Genomic DNA, 19428 nt, shown 5'->3' on the forward strand with positions numbered 1-19428 from the left:
ACAGTCAGCCAAGCAGTTTACAACTCTATTTTAGCTTTCAGTTCCTACTTGTATGGAGCATCAAGGTCTGAGGTGAGAGCATTTGGCTTTCTCAGGTGTTACTTGAGCATGCACACAGTCCTAGGCATGTGTGTGGCTGTCTAGATTCCTAGGAATATGATGAAGTTTTTCAAACTCCATATGTACATCTCATTCCTCAGCTTTTATTTTTAAACTTTTGGTTAGTCTACTGTGTGCTCAAAATATTATCCATAATCTTAGCCGGCTGCAAATTTAAAAGACTTGTTTGTGATTGTTTTCAAAAAACACTTGCACCCTCCCAGAGAGAAGGCTTTAATCAGTGGGTGAGATTTGAATCAGTCAAGTAAGGGGGATCTTCCAGGAAAAGAACAGAAAGGTAAGATAATGACAAATCTTCAGGGATAAGGCTTTGTGAGAGTAGCAGGTTTGTTCTGCTCCCCTAATGCTTGAGAATGTGAGCTGTTATTTTTTTTAATGTGACTGCATAACTGGAGAGTGGAGACTGGGACTAGGGTTCATTAGAATGCCATGAAACTCACTATTTTTATTATGACTTAGTTGTATTTAAATACATACGACATGGGTTGCTGCAAGCCTTTGGTTAACTTCAAGTATCCTGAAAATTTTACCAAGTTTCACATTGCTCTTATGAAGAGGCAAAATTTTAGCTGTCCCTTCAACCCACCCTTTTCACTGACATTATTCTCTGTCAGTGATTTTCAACTGGTGTGCTGCAGGAGGCACACCTGAGTGCCACAAGAGGCACATTGGTGTACTGCAACAATTTTTAAAACATGCAGGACCTGAGTAGGGTGTTTAGTCAGGAAAACTGACCTCTTTCCCCTTAGATTGTAAAAAAAAAAAATGACAACAGCTAACACAACAATAGCTGTTGGTGTGAATGAATAAAAATTATACCTATTTTGATGTAGTCCCATTTGTTTATTTTATCTTTAGTTACCATTGCCCCAGGAGCTGTATCAGTGAAGATATTGCTTTGGTACACGTCTGAGATTTTGTTGCCTGTGGATTCCTCTAATATTGTTATAGTTTCCCATCTTATGTTTAAGTCCTTTACCATTTTGAGTTTATTTTTGTGTATGGTGTAAGTTGGTGGTCTAGATTCATTTTTTTGCTTGTATCTGTACAATTCTCCCAACATCCTTTACTGAAGAGACTGTATTGACTCCATTGTATGTTCTTGCCACCTTTGTCAAATATTAATTAAGCATAGTGAATTAGGTTGATTCTGGTATCTCTATTTTATTCTATTGGTCTATATGTCGGTTCTTGTGCCACTACCAGGAAGTTTTGAGAACAGTAGCTTTGTAATACAGCTTGATATCTGATATTGAGATCCCTCCTACCTTGTTCTTCTTTCTCAGGATTGCTGCAACTATTTGGGGTCATTTTTTATTCCAAATAAATTTTTGGAGAGTTCATGCTAGGTCTGTGAAATATGCCATTGATATTTTAATGGGGAGTGCACTGAATCTATAGATTGCTTTGGGTAGTATGAACATTTTAATGATGTTGATTCTCCCAATCCATGAACACGATATGTTCTTATATCTGTTTATGTCTTCTATCTCTTTTTTCATTGTCCTGTAGTTTTCTGAGTGCAAGTCTTTTTCCTCCTTAGTTAAGTTTATTCCTATGTATCTTAATTTTTTGGTGAGATGGTAAATAGGATTTTTTTAAATCTCTCTGTAAGTTCACTATTGGTGTATAAAAATGCCATAGATTTCTTGGCATTAATTTTGTATCCTTCTATGTTGTCGAATTCATTTATGAATTCTAACAGTTTTTGATGGAGTCTTTAGGATTTTCTATGTACAGTATCATGTCATCTGCGAATAATGACAGTTTTATGTTTTCTTTTCCAATTTGGATACCTTTTATTTCTTCTTCTTGTCTAATTGCTAAGGCTAGCATTTCCAAAACTATGTCAAACTAAATAGATACTTTTCAAAAGAGGACATAAGGAAGGCCAAGAGACATATGAAAACATGCTCAAAGTCACTAATCATCTGAGAGATGCAAATCAAAACAAAAATTAGGTATCATCTCACACCTGTCAGAATGGCTATCCTCAACAAATCAACAAATGACAAGTGCTGGCGAGGATGTGGAGAAAAAGGAACCCTCGTGCACTGTTGGTAGGAATGAGGACTGGTGCAACCACTGTGGAGAATAGTATGCGTTTCTTCAAAAAACTAAAAATGGAACTCCCATTTCACTCAGGGATCCCACTTCTAGGAATATAACCCAAGAAATTAGAAACACGGAGAGGAAGATGGCAGCTGGCAGGACTGAGGTGAGCGAGAGGAAGTGAGTGAGTGAGGGGATGAAAGGAGAGTGTGTGGATGTGTGGGGTGAGTGTGTGAGTGAGTGAGGGACAGTTTAATCACTGTAGAAGCAGCAGAGACTGGCAGACCAGGCTCTATTGGACAGGGAGAGACTACAAATGGTGCTGGCACTCCCCGGACTGCAGGACTCTGGCACGGAGACCATGCCTTCTTGAAGGGGAAAATGGCCTCTTTTAGGAACTCATCAGCACCACCAACCAGACAGGCCTTGGAACTGCCCGGCGACCCAACAGCCACTCCAGGCAAAATCCTGCTGTCCCACCCACAGACCAATGGACCCTGGGACCTCCACTTCCAAAAGTGCACCGCTCAGCAGCAGTAAGTGCATCTTCCTCCCTCCCCAGCAACAGAAGTCTGGACACCACATTAGGTCATTTACAGGGCGCAGGCATCCAGGGCACACCACTCCATAGGCAGCATGTGGGAGCCACTGGGAGCCCCCACAGTTAGGATTTTGTACAGACAAGGGCACGTGGCCCTGCAGTAGAAATTCTGAACTCCCTCTTCCTGAATAATTGCCCACAGACACCACAGCTGTGCAACTTCAATGCCAGGGCCCCTCAGAGTGCCTCAGAGCTCTGCGCCAGCAAAGGCACCACCACAGATGTGCACTTCCAACAGGCAAGCACCCTGAGCCCATCTATCCACAGTGCACTCGTGGGAGCCACTGTGAGCTCTCCCTGGGTGTGATCTTGGAAAAACAGGGGAGCATTCCACCCTGGCAGTAGAAATTCTGGATTCACTCATCCTGCATACCTGCCCACAGATGGCTCAATTATGTGGCTACACTGCCAGGGCCCTTCAGAGTGCTTCAGTGTGCCTCACTGGCAAATGTACCATGGGTGCCCTTGTGAGCTGCCACTGGGAGTGAGCGTCTAGCCACCACAGGTGCAGCAGCAAAAGCTGAGTCTGCCCACCCCACAACTACAGAACTCTGGACACCACAGAAACTCCTTTCCAGAGCGCAGGCCCCTGAACCCCATCACCACAACAGATGATTCCTGGGTGCCACTGTAACTCCCCACTGGGCACGCGTGATTTCAATCAAGGGTGCAAGTTGCAAAAAGTGGGACAACCCCCTCCACGGCAGCTGACTTCTAGACACCGCAGTTGCACCTTTCCAGCTCAAAGGCCTACATCAAGACAACACAAATAGCTCAATTAGGGAGCTACACTAGATAACCAAGCCCAGGAGACCTGTGATATCACACTGTGATAGCACCATCCCCAAAAGAACCTGGGTAGCAAAGGAATCGGATCTACAATTAAAACATTACAGGAAAACAAACTCCCAAAGGAAAGAAAAAGAGGAATCACCAGAAAGAGAGTTAAATGATCTTGAGGCTAGCAACATACCAGAAAAAGAATTCATTATAATGGTTCTAAGGATGCTCAAATGGCTGGATGACAAATACCGACAACTAAATGAGAAGTATAAGAAGCTGAATGAGAATGTCGCCAACATGAAAAGGAACCAAGAGGAGATGAAGAAATACATAGCTGCAATAAAGAACAAAATGGAAGGCTTAAACAGGAGACTAGAAGAGGCTGAGGACCGCATCAACGAATTAGAAGACAAGGTAGGAAAAAACACACAAACACAGCAGCAACTGGAAAGAAGACTTAAAAAGCAAGAAGAGAGCCTAAGGGAGCTTTGGGACAAAACAAAATAAAACAACATTCGCATAATAGGGGCACCAGAAGGAGAGGAAAGAAGAAAGGAATAGAAAACCTGTTTGAAGAAATAATGACAGAAAACTTCCCTGATATTGGCAGGAAAAAGACCATGCAAGTCCAAGAAGCACATAGAGTCCCAAACAAGGTGAACCCTAAAAGACTGACACCAAGACACATCATAATTAAATTGGCAAACACCAACAACAAAGTGAGAATCTTAAAGGCTGCAAGAGAGAGACAGAATGTTACCAACAAGGGATCTCCTATTAGAATGTCAACAAATTTCTCAACATACACACTCTAGGCCAGAAGGGAATAAAATGAAATTTACAAAGTGATGCAAAACAAGGGGCTGAATCCAAGAATACTATACCCAGCAAGGCTATCATTAAAAATTGAAGGTGGAATCAGGAGCTTCACAGACAAAAAAGGGCTAAGCGAGTTTATCACTACCAAGCCAGCAATGCAAGAAATGCAAAAGGGACTGCTGTAAATGGAAGAAAGAAAATGGCAAGAAGAAACACAAACATTAAGGAAAAATATGACAACAAACATGGACTTATCAATAATAACATTAAACATAAATGGATTAAATGCACCAAACAAAAGACATAGGGGAACTGGATGGATAAGAAAACATGACCCATATATTTGCTGTCTGCAAGAGACCCACCTCAGAACAAAGGATTCACACAGACTGAGAGTGAAGGGATGGAAAAACATTTTTCAGGCAAATGGAAATGAGAAAAAAGCTGGGGTTTCAATACTCATATCTGATGAAGTAGACCTCAAAGTAAAGGCCATAACAAGAGATAAGGAATGCCACTACATAATACTAAAGAGAGCAATTCAATAAGAAGATATAATTGGTAAACATATATGCACCGAGCACAGGAGCACCCAAATATATAAAACAACTTCTGGAACATATCAAGGGAGAGATCGATAGCAATATAGTCATAGTAGGGTACTTTAATACCCCATTGACACCACTGGATAAATCATCTAAACAAAAAATCAGCAAAGAAACAGCAATCCTAAATGACTCACTAGATCAGATGGACTTAATTGACATCTTCAGAACATTTCACCCCAAAGTTACAGAATATACATTCTTCTCCAGTTCACATGGAACATTTTCAAAGATAGACCACATATTAGGACACAGGCAAAGTCTCTCCAAATTCAAGAAGATAGACATCATAACAAGTATCTTCTCAGACCATAATGGCATAAAACTAGAAATCAAATACAATAAAAAAAATGGAAAAATATAAAACACTGGGAGGCTAAATAGCATGCTATTAAACAACGACTGAGTTACCAAAGAGATCAAAAAAGAAATTAAAAGCACACTGGAAACAAATTACAATGAAAACTCAACAATCCAAAATGTATGTGACACAATGAAAGGAGTCCTGAGAGGGAAGTTCATAGCTCTACAGGCCTACCTCAAAAAACAAGAAAAAAAGGTAATAACTTATGTAACCTTGCAACTTAAAGAACTAGAAAGAGAGCAAAAAGAAAAGCCCACAGTAACCAGAAGGAAGGAGATAATAAAGATCAGAGCAAAAATAAATGACATAGAGAACAAAAACACAACACATAAGATCAATGAAACAAAGAGCTGGTTCTTTGAAAGGATAAACAAGATTGATGAACCTCTAGCTAGATCACCAAGAAACAAAGAGAGAGGGCCCAAATAAACAAAATCAGAAATGAAAGAGGCCAAAATCAGATATACAAAGGATTGTTAAAAAAAAATTCTATGAACCACTCTACTCAAACAAACTGGACAACCTCGACGAAATGGACACATTCCTAGAAAAATACAAGCTTCCAAAACTCAACCAGGAAGATTCAAATTACCTGAATAGGCCAATAACTATGGATGAAATTGAAACAGTAATCAAAAAGCTTCCAACAAACAAAAGCTCTGGACCAGATGGCTTCACAGGGGAGTTTTACAAAACATTCAAAGAAAAATTAAAACCAATCCTTCTCAGACTATTCCAAAAAATTCAAGAGGAAGGCACACTTCCAAACACTCTCTATGAAGCCACCATTACCCTAATCCCAAAACCAGATAAAGACACCACAAAGAAAGAGAATTACAGGCCAATATTCCTATTGAACATAGATGCTAAATTCCTCAACAAAATTCTAGCAAATTGGATCCAGCAGTACATCAGAAAGATCATACATCATGACCATGTGGGATTTATTCCAGGAATGCAATGCTTGTACAATATCTGCAAATCAATAAATGTGATACATCACATAAACAAAATGAGAGACAAAAATCACATAATCATATCAATTGATGCAAAAAAAAGGCATTTGACAAAATCCAACACCATTTTCTGAAAAAAATGCTCAGCAAAGTGGGAATAGAGGGATCATACCTCAACATAATAAAAGCTTTATATGACAAACCTACAGCCAACATCATACTAATGGGCAAAAACTAAAATCATTTCCACTAAGAACAGGAACAAGACAAGGATGCCCGCATTCACCACTCCTGTTTAACATAGTACTGGAAGTGCTAGCCACAGCAATCAGACAAGAAGAAGAAATAAAGGGCATCCAAATTGGAAAAGAAGTAAAATTGTCATTATTCGCAGATGACATGATACTTTACATAGAAAACCCTAAAGACTCCATCAAAAAATTATTAGACTTAATAAATGAATTTGGAAATGTAGCAGGATACAAAATTAATGCCAAGAAATTTATGGAATTTCTATACACCAACAGAGAACTTACAGAAAGAGAGACTAAGAAAAGAATCCCATTTACCATTGCACCAAAAAAATTAAGATACCTAGGAATAAACTTAACTAAGGAGGTAAAAAACCTCTACTCAGAAAAGTACAGGACACTAAAAAAAGAGATAGAGGAAGACATAAATAGATGGAAGAGCATACTGTGTTCATGGATTGGTAGAATCAACATCATTAAAATGTCCATACTACCGAAAGGAATCTATAGATTCAATGCACTCCCCATTAAAACACCAACAGCATATTTCACAGACCTAGAACAAACTCTCCAAAAATTCATCTGGAATAAAAAAGAGACCTCGAATTGCTGAAGCAATCCTGAGAAAGAAGAGCAACGTAGGAGGGATCTCAATACCAGATATCAAGCTGTATTACAAAGCCACTGTTTTCAAAACTGCCTGGTACTGGCATAAGAACAGACACATAGGCCAATGGAATAGAATAGACAACCCAGAAATTGACCCAAACCACTATGCTCAATTAATATTTGACAAAGGAGGCATGAACATACAATGGAGTCAAGACAGTCTCTTCAATAAATGGTGTTGGGAAAATTGGACAGATACATGCAAAAAAATGAAACTAGACCACCAACTTACACCATACACAAAAATAAACTCAAAATGGATAAAGGACTTAAATGTAAGACAGGAAACCATGAAAATACAAGAGAAATACACAGGCAGCAAAATCTCAGACATATCTTCACCAATACAGCTCTTAGGGCAATAGAAACTAAAGAGAAAATAAACAAATTAGACTACATCAAAATAAAAAGCTGCACAGCAAAACAAACCATCAACAAAACAACAAGAAAGCCCACTGCATGGGAGAACATATGTGCCAATGTTATCTCCAATAAGGGTTTAATCTCCAACTTTTACAGGGAACTCATACAACTTAACAAAAGGAAGATAAACAACCCAATCAAAAAATGGGCAATGGACCTAAATAGATACTTTTTGAAAGAGGACATAAGGAAGGCCAAGAGGCATATGAAAACACGCTCAAAGGCACTAATTATCTGAGAGTTGCAAATCAAAACAACAATGCGGTACCATCTCACACCTGTCAGAATGGCTATCATCAACAAACCAACAAATGACAAGTGCTGGCGAGGATGTGGATAAAAAGGAACCCTCGTGCACTGCTGGTGGGAATGCAGACTAGTACAGCCACTGTGGAGAACAGTATGGAGTTTCCTCAAAAAACTAAAAATGGAATTCCCATTTGACCCAGTGATCCCACTTCTAGGAATATATTTTTAGAAACTAAAAACACCCACCAGAAAAGATAGATGCACCCCTATGTTCATAACAGCACAATTCACCATACCTAAGATTTGGAAACAGCCTAAGTGCCCATCATCAGATTACTGGATTTGAAAACTATGGTACATCTGCACAATGGAATACTACACTGCTTTAAAAAAGAAGGAATTGTTACCATTTGCAGCAGCATGGATGGAACTGGAGCATTATGCTAAGTGAAATAAGCCAGTCAGTGAAAGAAAAATACCACATGATCTCACTCATTTATTGATAATAAAGAACATTATAACCTGATGTTCAAAAAGATAGATACAGAGGCAGAGAAGCATCAAACAGACTGTCAAATTACAGCAGGAAGGCTGGCGGGGGGGGGGAGGTAAGAGATCAACTGAAGGACTTGTATGCTTGCATATAAGCATAACCAATGGACGCAAGACACTGCGGGGTTAGGGCATGTATGGGAGTGGGGTGAGGGGGCAATTGGGAGATATGGACACATGTAATACCTTAATCAATTTAAAAAAATGGAAAAAAAGAAACAGTAAATAACAATCCAAAAGAATATATGCACCCCTATGTTCATACCAGAGTTATTTACAATAGCTAACACTTGAAAACAGCCCATGTGCCCATCATTAGATGAATGGATTAAAAATTGTGGGACATTTACATGATGGAATACTATGCAGCTATAAAAAAGAGGGATCTCTTACCCTTTATGACAGCATGAATGGATCTGGAGACCATAATGCTAAGTGAAACAAGCCAATGTGAGAAATACAAGTATCACATGATCTCACTTATTTGTGGAAGCTAATGAACAAAACGAATTAATCAACAAAATAAGACCTGAAGCATGGAGGCATGGAACAGACTGACATACCTTGATGTGGGGATTGGGGGACCAGAAGAGATAAACCAAAGCACTAATATACTTATGGGCATAGCCCATAGTCATGGGGAATAAGGTGGTGAAGACCTGGGGGTGTGTGTAGGGGCCTGAAGGAGGGGGGTAAAGGCAGGGGGAAATGGGAGATATTTGTAATACTATAACAATAAAAATATGTATTAAAATTTTTAAAATAATAATAAAAAAGGAAAACAAATTTTGAGATTGAATGAGCTAATATGTGTAATGCTTTCAAACATTCCAGACCAGATGTAAACCTATAATAAATGTTATCGATTATTATTATTGTTGCTCAAATCTCACAACTAGTAAATGATGATGTTCACTTCTATTTAGTTTTTTTTTTAATTGTCAATGTTTATATCAACAGGTGATAAATATAATATAAAATTTGGGTCCAACCAAAACCAAAAACACGTAATTATCCATAACCTATTTCTTGTGTTACATCTGCTGAAACTTTAGAATTTGATAATTCTGGGTTAACATTTTTTCTGGGTGGAAACTAGGTTTTTTTTAACCTTGTCTTAAGTGAAGGAATCATCTGTTTACATAGTAAAAAGCTATGAAATGGAGTCTGTTGGTGCAACACGTCATAGGCTAAGATACATACGCAAAGAGTAACTTTGTTTATGGGTCAGCTAATTTATAAAGGCCACATTCTAAAATATTAATGTCTCCAGATTGCTTGTATAGTTACCTCAATATTGAGTAAATTTTTGGCATGTCAAATTTTTAGTTTATCAGATATCAGAATATGAATTCTCACATTTACAAATACTGAGGTGTTTTAAAGAAACTAAAAGGAGGCTTAAACACAGGGTGGGGCAAAAGTAGGTTTAGAGTTGTGAGTACATGAAACAAGGAGTTTATTCTTGCATTATTATTCTAATTACTGTATTATTTTCCATATAAACAACTGTAAATGTACTTTTGTCACACCTTGTACTATTGAGCACTGTCTTGCTACAGATTATTGTATTCAGATTCTAGGAAAAATAAATTGTACTGGAAGTTGAGAAAAAAAAGAAAAATATTGGCACGTATGTGAAACCCTCATACATTGCTGGTGAGAATGTAAATAAGGTAACAGCTGCTATCAAAGAGTCTGATAATTTCTCTAAAAGATAAACAGAATTACTGTATTACTCAGCAATTGCACTCCTACTTATATATAGAAATGAAAACATACGTCCACACAAAACCTTATAAACAATTGTTCATAGCAACGTTATTCATAATAGCTAAAAAGTGAAAACAAACCAAATGCCCATGGAGTTGTAAATGTGTAAATAAAAAGTGGCATATGCATAAAATGAAATAATATTCAGCCATTAAAATGACTGAAGTAAATGATAAGTATAGATGAAACATGAAAACATTATGCTAGGTGAAAGAAGCCAGACATAAAAGCCCATATATTATAATATTCCATTTATATTAAATGTTCACATTAGGCAAATCCATAGAGATAGAAAGTAGATTATTTATTTCCAGGGGCTCGAGGCAGAGGGGAATGGGAAGTGATACATAATAGGTATGGGGTGTCTTTTGGGAGTAATAAAAATGTTATAGAATTAATTGTGCTAATAGTTGCACAACTCTGTGAATATACTAAAAACCATTGGATTATACACTTTAAGAAAGCAAATTTTATGGTATGTGAATTAAATATCAATAAAAATAAATGAATAAAGAAAGTGTTAGTGTGGATAGATTCGATTTATGATTTAAGATAACTAGTTTTGAAATTAAATTTTAATGATTTATCTTTTTTAAGTCAATACATTCAAATTATTAATTTTTAAAAATATATTTTATTGATTTCAGAGAGAAAAGGAGAGGAAGAGAGAGATAAAAACATCAATGATAAGAGAGAATCATTGATTGGCTGCCTCCTGCATGCCCCCCAATGGGGATCTAGCCCACAACCTGGGCATGTGCACTGACTGGGAATCGAACCATGACATCCTGGTTCGTAAGTCAACACTCAACCGCAGAGCCACACCGATTGGGCAATATATTCAAATTATGATCATTTCAACATGTAGTCAATATAAAAATTATTAAGATATTTGACATTTTTTCATAAGCAAATCAGTATGTACATTGTACTTACAGTATATTTCAATTATGCCTAGTCACCTTTTATTTTCATTTAAACTTATTTTTATTTATAATTGAAATATAATACTATGTTAGTTTGAAGTGTATAACATAGTGATTCAACATGTACATACCTTATGAAGTAATCACCATAATAAGTCCTGTAATCATTTGTCACATTGCAGTTATCACAATCAATACTGACAATATTCCCTATGCTCTACATTACATTCCCATGATTTATTTTTTTATCTTATTGTTGAAAGTATTACAGATGCCCCCAATTTCCCCCCACTGCTCCACTCCACCTGGTTCCCACCCCACTCTAGGCTTTCACCACATTATTGTCTGTATCCACGGGCTATGCATATATGCATGTAAGTTCTTTGGTTAATCTCTTCTTACCTCCCTTCCTTTTGTAACTGGAAGTTTGAACTTCTTAATCCCCATCCCCCTTTCTGCCATTCCCCCAACCCTTACCCTCACCTCAGGCAATTATGAATTTGTTCCCTGTGTCTATGAGTTTGTTTCTGTTTTATTATATTTGTTCATTTGCTTTATTTGTTTTAGATTCTACATATAAGTGAAATCATATGGTATTTTCTTTCTCTGTCCAACTTATTTCAATTAGCATAATACTCTCTAGATTCATCCATGTTGTTACAAATGGTGAAATTTCATTTTATTTTTGTTAATCCTCACCTGAGGATATTTTCCATTGATTTTCTAGAGAGTGAAACGGAGTGGGGAGAGACAAAGAAAGAGAAACATCAATGTGAGAGAGATACATTGATTGGTTGCCTCCTGCATGTGCCCCCACCAGAGCCAAGGACCTAGCCTGCAAACAAGGTACATGTCTTTGACCAGAATCTAACCCGGACCCTTCAGTCCCAGTCTGCAGGCCAATGCTCTATCTACTAAGCCAAAATGGCAAGGGCACAAAATTTCATTTTTATGGCTTAGTAATATTCCATAGTGTGTGTTTCTATACCACACCTTCCTTATGCCTTCATCTATTGGTGGATGCCAAGGTTGCTTCCAGATCTTGACTGCAATGAACATAAGGGAGAATATATCTTTTCAAACTATTGTTTCTCTCTCTCTCTCTTTCTCTCTCTCTCTCTCTCTCTCTCTCTCTCTCTCTCTCTCTCTCTATATATATATATATATATATATATATATATATATATATATATACCCAGAAGTGGAATCACGGGTCATTCAGTAGTTCTATACTATTTTTATTTTTGAGGAACCTCCCTACTGTTTTCCATAATGGCTGCATCAGTCTTATCTATTATAATCTCACTGTCAGTGCACAAAAGTTCCCTTTTCTTTACATCAGCACTTGTTATTTATTTTCTTTCTTATAATAGCCATTCTGAAAGTTGTGAGGTGATATCTCATTGTAGTTTCCCTTGGCATTTCCCTGATGATTACTATACTGAGCATCTTTTCATGTGTCTCAACTTTCTGTATGTCTTCCTTGAAGAAGTGTTTATTCAGGTCCTTTGCCCATTTTAAAAATTAGGTTGTTTGTGGGGTTTTTTGGTGTGTTAAGTAATATGAGTTCTTTATTTTGGATATCTTCTCCCATTAAGTAGGTAGCTTTTTCATCTTGTTGATGGTTTCCGTCACGGTACAAAAGCTTTCTAGGTTGAAATAAACCCATTTGTGTGTGTGTGTGTTTTGGTGTTTTTTGTTTGTTTGTTTGTGGTTTTACTTTGTCCAAAGAGACACATCCAAAAAAAGTAGATAAGACTGATGTAAAAAAGATTGCAGAACCAAGATGGTGGCATCACCGCTTCCCACAACCACATCAAAATTACAACTAAAATACAGAACAGCCATCATTAAGAACTGCCTGAAAACTGGCTGAATGGAAGTCCTACAACTAGAGAAGGAAATAAGAAAGCACACAGACACTGGTAGGAGGGGCAGAGTTATGGAGTAGGCTGGTCTGACACCCATATCTGGCATTTTGTGTTTTTTTTTTTTTTTTTTAAATCAGGTGAGATATCTAGGCTGCTGAGGCCTCCTGTAAGGAGCAAGGGGTCCCCGCCCCACACTAGACCCCAACCCAGACATGGGAAGAGAAGTCCCTCTTCCAGACATGGGAAGAGAAGTCCCTGTAACTCCAGGCTATAAAAACCATTAGGGATTGTGGCTGAGTGAAACACAGGTAGTTCCTCTTAAAGGGCCAGTGCACAAACTTACACAGACCCACAAACTCTGAGCTCCAGGGCTGGGGCAACAACTCAGGGGAAATCCAAGGACATACAAGTAGGAACTTGATTGGCATCAGAACAAGAAGTTGGGGGTGGCTTTCTCCCAGACAAGGGTGCTCACAGTGGTCATCGTTACTATGATGAGACCGCCCCCATCCCAGAGCTGACTTGCAGCCATATCTTAGTTTCCATCAGCCTGGCTCACACTGTTTACTCTGGCCTGGTGATTTCCTGAGATCCCAACCCATCCAATTTGAAGGCTTACCCATGGTGTTTGTAGCAGCTTTTCCATATAAATAACCTGTCCTGGTTCAGGATTCACACTTTCCTAAAATCTCTCAAACAAGAGTAGCTGGTGTCCCATACCCATCAATAAGAGGTCCAAGTCTTCTTGGCCTCGCCTGAGAACTTCCAAGCCCAACACAAGTAGCAGCCATCTACAGATCTCTCTGTAGTTCCTTTGGGGTGGCCCAGGCAGTGGTTGACTTTGCACCTCCTAGGAGGCTCCAGATCCAGTGCACCTGGTGTACAGCATCAGACCACACCAGATTACAACTCTACCCATCCATGAGCGACACATTCAAGGGGCAGACTCAGTAAGCACCAAAACCCCACTGAAATAAGACCTGTTCCATGGGGGTTATCCTGTACAGCAGCTCTTCCACTGTAGTTTCAGCTGGTCCTCATAGCCAATTGGCCTGGAGCTCAATTCCTCCCAGTGACACCAACAGCAATCAATGCTCAACCACAATAAGACTGTGCACACAGCCCACAAAGGGATGCATCTAGAGTGCCCAGCTCAAGTAACTGGGAGCCTGAGCCACTGGGCCATACAGGACACCTACTACTCAAAGCCACTTTACCAATTCCAGGTTGTTTGTTTCTATGTATTAGAAACAAACTGACTGTGTTTGTTTCTATGTAACAACAGCTCTACCTAATACATAGAAACAAACACAGGGAGGCAGCCAAAATGTGGAGACAAAGAAACATGTCACAAATGAAAGAAATATCCAGAAAAAAATAGCTAAATAAAATGGAAGCAAGCAAACTACTGGATACAGAGTTCAAAACAATGGTATAAGGTTGCTCAGTGATCTTAATAAGAGCTTCAAGGGACTTAATGCGAGCTTCAAGTGACTTAGTGAGACTTTCAAGGATCTTAGTGAGAATTTCAAAGACATGGAAAAGGACCAGTCAGAAATTAAGCATACACTAGCTGAAATAAAGAATAAGTTACAGACATTCAACAGTAGAGTAGAGGATTCTGAGAATCAAATGAACAATTTGTAACATGAGGAATCAAAAAACACCCAATCAGAAGAGAAAAAAAAAGAATCCAAAAATATGATGATAGGGTAAGGAGCCTCTGCAACAATTTTATGCATACCAACATTGGCATTATGGGGTTGCCAGAAGGAGAAGAGAGAGAGAGAGCAAGACATTGAAAAGGTATTTGAGGAAATAATGACAGAAAACTTTCCCTATCTGGTGAAAGAAATAGACTTACAAGTCCAAGAAGCCTAGAGAGTCCCAAACAAGAGGAATCCAAAGATGCCCACAGCAAGAGATATCATAATTAAAATGCCAAAAGTTAAAGACAAAGAGAGAATCTTAAAAGCAGCAAGAGAAAAGCAGTTAGGAAGGAGAAGAATAAAATAAAAAAAAATATGAACAATTAAATGGCGATAAATACATATCTATCAACAACTGAATCTAAAAATTTAAAAAACACTGAAGAATAAAATAGAACCATGGAAACATGGAAAATGCGGAAACATGGAAAAGAAGGAGGAATCTCAGAGGGAAGAGGTGAGGGGACGGGAGGAAATCAACCAAATTATATATATATATATATATATATATGTGTGTATGTGTGTGTGTGTGTGTGTGTGTGTGTGTGTGTGTAAACACACACACACACACACATTACCTATGGACACAGACAATAGGGTAGTAAAGGAAGGCTTGGGTCAGGGTGGGAACTGGGTGAAGGGGGACAATAGGGGAGATAGTGAAACATCTGTAATACTTTTTGTAATACTGGGAAACAAGGCTGCTCACAGCAGGGGACTCTAGGGAGGCTGCACCTAGAAAGGCAGCCTGAAGTTCTGCACTGGCCACACAGTGCTGGAGGGAGAGAGATATGCAGCAGTGTAGTTGCTCGGTCTTTATATTTTCCTTGCTTTTACTAGCTAAACCCAGTGCATAGGATCTTTCAATTACAATCACTCACCAAGGCTGAGGTGCAAGGTAAGGTGGTTTTGTGGAAGCCAGGGAGCAAAATAGGGAGAGACAATCAGAAAGCCAGCTCTGGAACAATCCAATCCCTCCAACACTGAGCAGACATTTTTCTCCTGAAGACCAGACCCCTCCTAGCAGCACAGCCGCACACAGCCTTGAGCTCAGCAGACAAACAAAGATTCGAAATGCCCCCAGGGAGCCCTCAGGGACTGGGTTGAGGGGCCATTTGGTCCCAGAAACTAATACAGAAACACCAACACCTAGAGGCCGAGTCAGAAATAGATGCATGTATAAATATGACTGCAAGCAGGCAGAAAAAGAAAGTCAGCAGATTGATCCAAGGTTGTGGTGTCTGACAGAGGAGTGATGGATCACTGGGAACTTCAACACAGTGCTGACTACCTGACTACCTAACAGGAAGCTGAGACGAGGCAGACAGAACAGTAGACAGGGGTCTTAAGCCAGCCCCCTTATTAAAAACACTCAGCGGAAGTGAACAATCTTCATTACTTCACTTTCTTATTTTTTAACTTTTAATTAAGAAACTAAATTTTTTCTCTTTTCTTTATTTTTTATTATTTTTATTTATTATCATTATTATTTTAACCTTTCATTTTTTAAATTTTAATTCATTTTTTGGATTAGTGTTCTACATTCTATTTTTATTTTTATTTATTTTTATCATTTTACACTATCTCATTTTGTCAACCCTTTCTTCCTTTATGCCAATGCTTTCTTCCTCACTTCTCCCTTTTTCATCATGTTTCTCTTCTCCTATTTCTGCTTTAGTTTTTCTCTATCCTTTCTTTTTACACCTTGTTAAAAATTTATCTTCTTGCCCTAACTGGTTTGGCTCAGTGGATAGAGCATCGGCCTGCAGACTGAAGGGTCCCAGGTTGGATTCTGGTCAAGGGCATGTACCTTGATTGTGGGCACATCCCCAGTTGGGATGGTGCAGGAGGCAGCTGATAAGATGTTTCTCTCTCATCAGTGTTTTTAACTCTCTATGCCTCTCCCTTCCTCTCTGTAAAAAATCAATAAAATATATTAAATAAAATAAAATAAAAATTGATCTTCTTTATCTGCTTTATTGAAGCATTACTATTATAGTAGTCTCTGTTGGCTTACTCATAAATCTAATTTCCTCTCCCCTGCTCCAAGGCCATGCAACTTTCTCTTGCTTCGCCAGCCAATTTTTTTCCCTTTCAGGTTGTTGTTTGATTGTTTGTTAGTTTGTGGGTTTTTTTTCTTCATTTTATGCTTTTGTTTTTCCTCCCCTGGTTCATTCTCTTCTTCTAGTAATAGCTTATAATTAGTTTCAATCACCAAACTCAGGCCTATCTGCTCTCTACTCTATTCTCTTTTTTTGAAAAATAGATGAATATATAGATAGATTAAAGAAAGGGAAGTAATTTTTAATTTATATATATAAATTTTCTTCTATATACATATATTTTAATACAGTGGTCAGCAAACTCATTAGTCAACAGAGCCAAATATCAACAGTACAACGACTGAAATTTCTTTTGAGAGCCGAAAACCGACTTCTGCGCATGGGCCATGAAGTTTCAATCTCACCATACGTGCATGCCCGCATTTTGTGGAAGAGCCACATTCAAGGGACCAAAGAGCCACATGTGGCTCGTGAGCCGCAGTTTGCCAACCACTGTTTTAATATATACATATTTTAATAATTGTTATTTTTAATTATTATTATTATTTTATTTACTTATTTTTATTGAGTATTTTGTTTTTTACATTTCTTCTTCTAAACTCATTCTCTTACAACCTTCTCTACACTGAATCATGGCCATTCCCCCACTCATTCAATTCCTTTACCTTACCTTCTGGAAATAAGTTCTCCCTCTTCAGATTCAACTCCCCTCCTGTTTTTCTGTGTGTTTGTTGCTTGCATTTTTTTGGATTAGTTGTTGGTTTTGTGGAGTACTCTCCCAATATGTGTATACTTTCCCCTGCTTTTTTACTTTTTCTTTTCTCTCTAATCCTTTTTCCATTTCTCAATATAATTTTTGTGTTATTTTCTCTCCCTAATTCTCTATTCCCTGGTAGTCACCTTTAATTGGGGTTATTGGTGTCGTGAATGTGTTGTTCTCTCTGTGTCATGTCTTGTCGAGTTGTATATTGTGCCTTTTGGTCAATATGGTAGAGAGTTAGCTACATAACCAGACACCCTGAGAGGACAAAAAATGGGGAGACAAAGAAACAGCCCCCATACGAAAGAAAAGGAGGACTCACCCGCAAAGGAAGTAAATGAAATGGAGGCAAGCAATATGACAGAAAAAATAATTCAGAGCAATAGTTATAAGGACACTTAAAAGGATGGAAGACAAATTCAACATGTATAAAAATCAAGTGGAAATGAAGAAGAACCAAGAATAAATAAAGAATAAAATAGCTGCAATAAAAAACACAACAGAAAGCATCAACATTAGACTAGAAAAAGCTGAGGACCACATCAGCCAGCTACAAGACAAGGTCGGAAAAAACACCCAAGCAGAGCAGCAACTTACAAAAACTAAAAAAAATAAAAAAATAAAAATAAAAATGGAAGAAAGCCTAAGAGATATTTGGGACAAAACAATATCTGCATAATAGGGGTAGCAGAAAAAGAGGAACTTGAACAAGGATTATAAAACCTGTTTAAAAAAATAATGACAGAAAACTTCCCTGATATTGAAAAGAAAAAAACGCAAAAAAGTCCAAGAAACTCAGAGTGTCCCAAACAAGATGAACCCAAAAAGACCCACACCAACACACATCATAATTAAATTGGCAAAAAACAACAACAAAGTAAGAATCTTAAAGGCTGCCAGAGAGAAACAGAAAGTTACCTCTAAGGGATCTTCCATTACACTATCAACTGATTACTCAACAAGAGCACATCAGGCTGGAAAGTAATGGAAAGAAATATACAAAGTGATGTAAAGCAAGGGACTTAATCTAAGAAAACTCTATCTAGCAAGGCTATCATTCAAAATTGAAGGGGAGATCAGGAGTTTCACAGACAAAAAAAAAGGGCTAAGGGAATTTATTACCACCAGACCAGCAATGCAAGAAATGCTAAAGGGACTGCTGTAAAAAAAAAAGAAAGAAAGAAAGAAAGAAAGAAAGAAAGAAAGAAAGAAAGAAAGAAAGAAAGAAGAAAGAAAGAAAGAAAGAAAGGAAAAAGAAATAGGAAGGGAAGAAGGAACACAGGCATAAAGAATACAAATGGTGACAAACAAGTACCTATCAATAACCTTAAACATAAATGGATTAAATGCTCCAATCAAAAGACATAGGGTAGCTGAATGGATAAAAAAACATGACCCATATATCTGCTGTCTAAAACAGAACCACCTCAGAGCAAAGGACTCACACAAACTGATGGGAAGGGATGGAAAACAATTTTTTCAGGCAAATGAAAATAAAAAAGAGCTGGGGTAACAATACTTATAACTGCCAAATTAGAACTCAAAGTGAGGGCCACAAAAAAAGATAAGGAAGGCCACTTCATAATATTAAAGGGAGGAATTCAACAGAGGATATAACTCTGGTAAACATATGCACCCAATACAGGAGCAACCAAATACATCAAAAAACTTCAGGAAGATATCAAGGGAGATGTCGATTGCAATACAATCATAGTAGGGGACTGAAGTAACTCATTGACACCACTGGATAAAACCTCTAAACAAAAAATCAGCAAAGAAACAGCAATCCTAAATGACTCACTAGATCAGATGGAATTGACATCTTCAGAACATTTCACCCTAAAGCTACAGAATATACATTCTTCTCAAGTGCACACAGGAC

The sequence above is a fragment of the Eptesicus fuscus genome, chromosome 1, assembly GCF_027574615.1.
Source record: "Eptesicus fuscus isolate TK198812 chromosome 1, DD_ASM_mEF_20220401, whole genome shotgun sequence".
Taxonomy (NCBI): domain Eukaryota; kingdom Metazoa; phylum Chordata; class Mammalia; order Chiroptera; family Vespertilionidae; genus Eptesicus; species Eptesicus fuscus.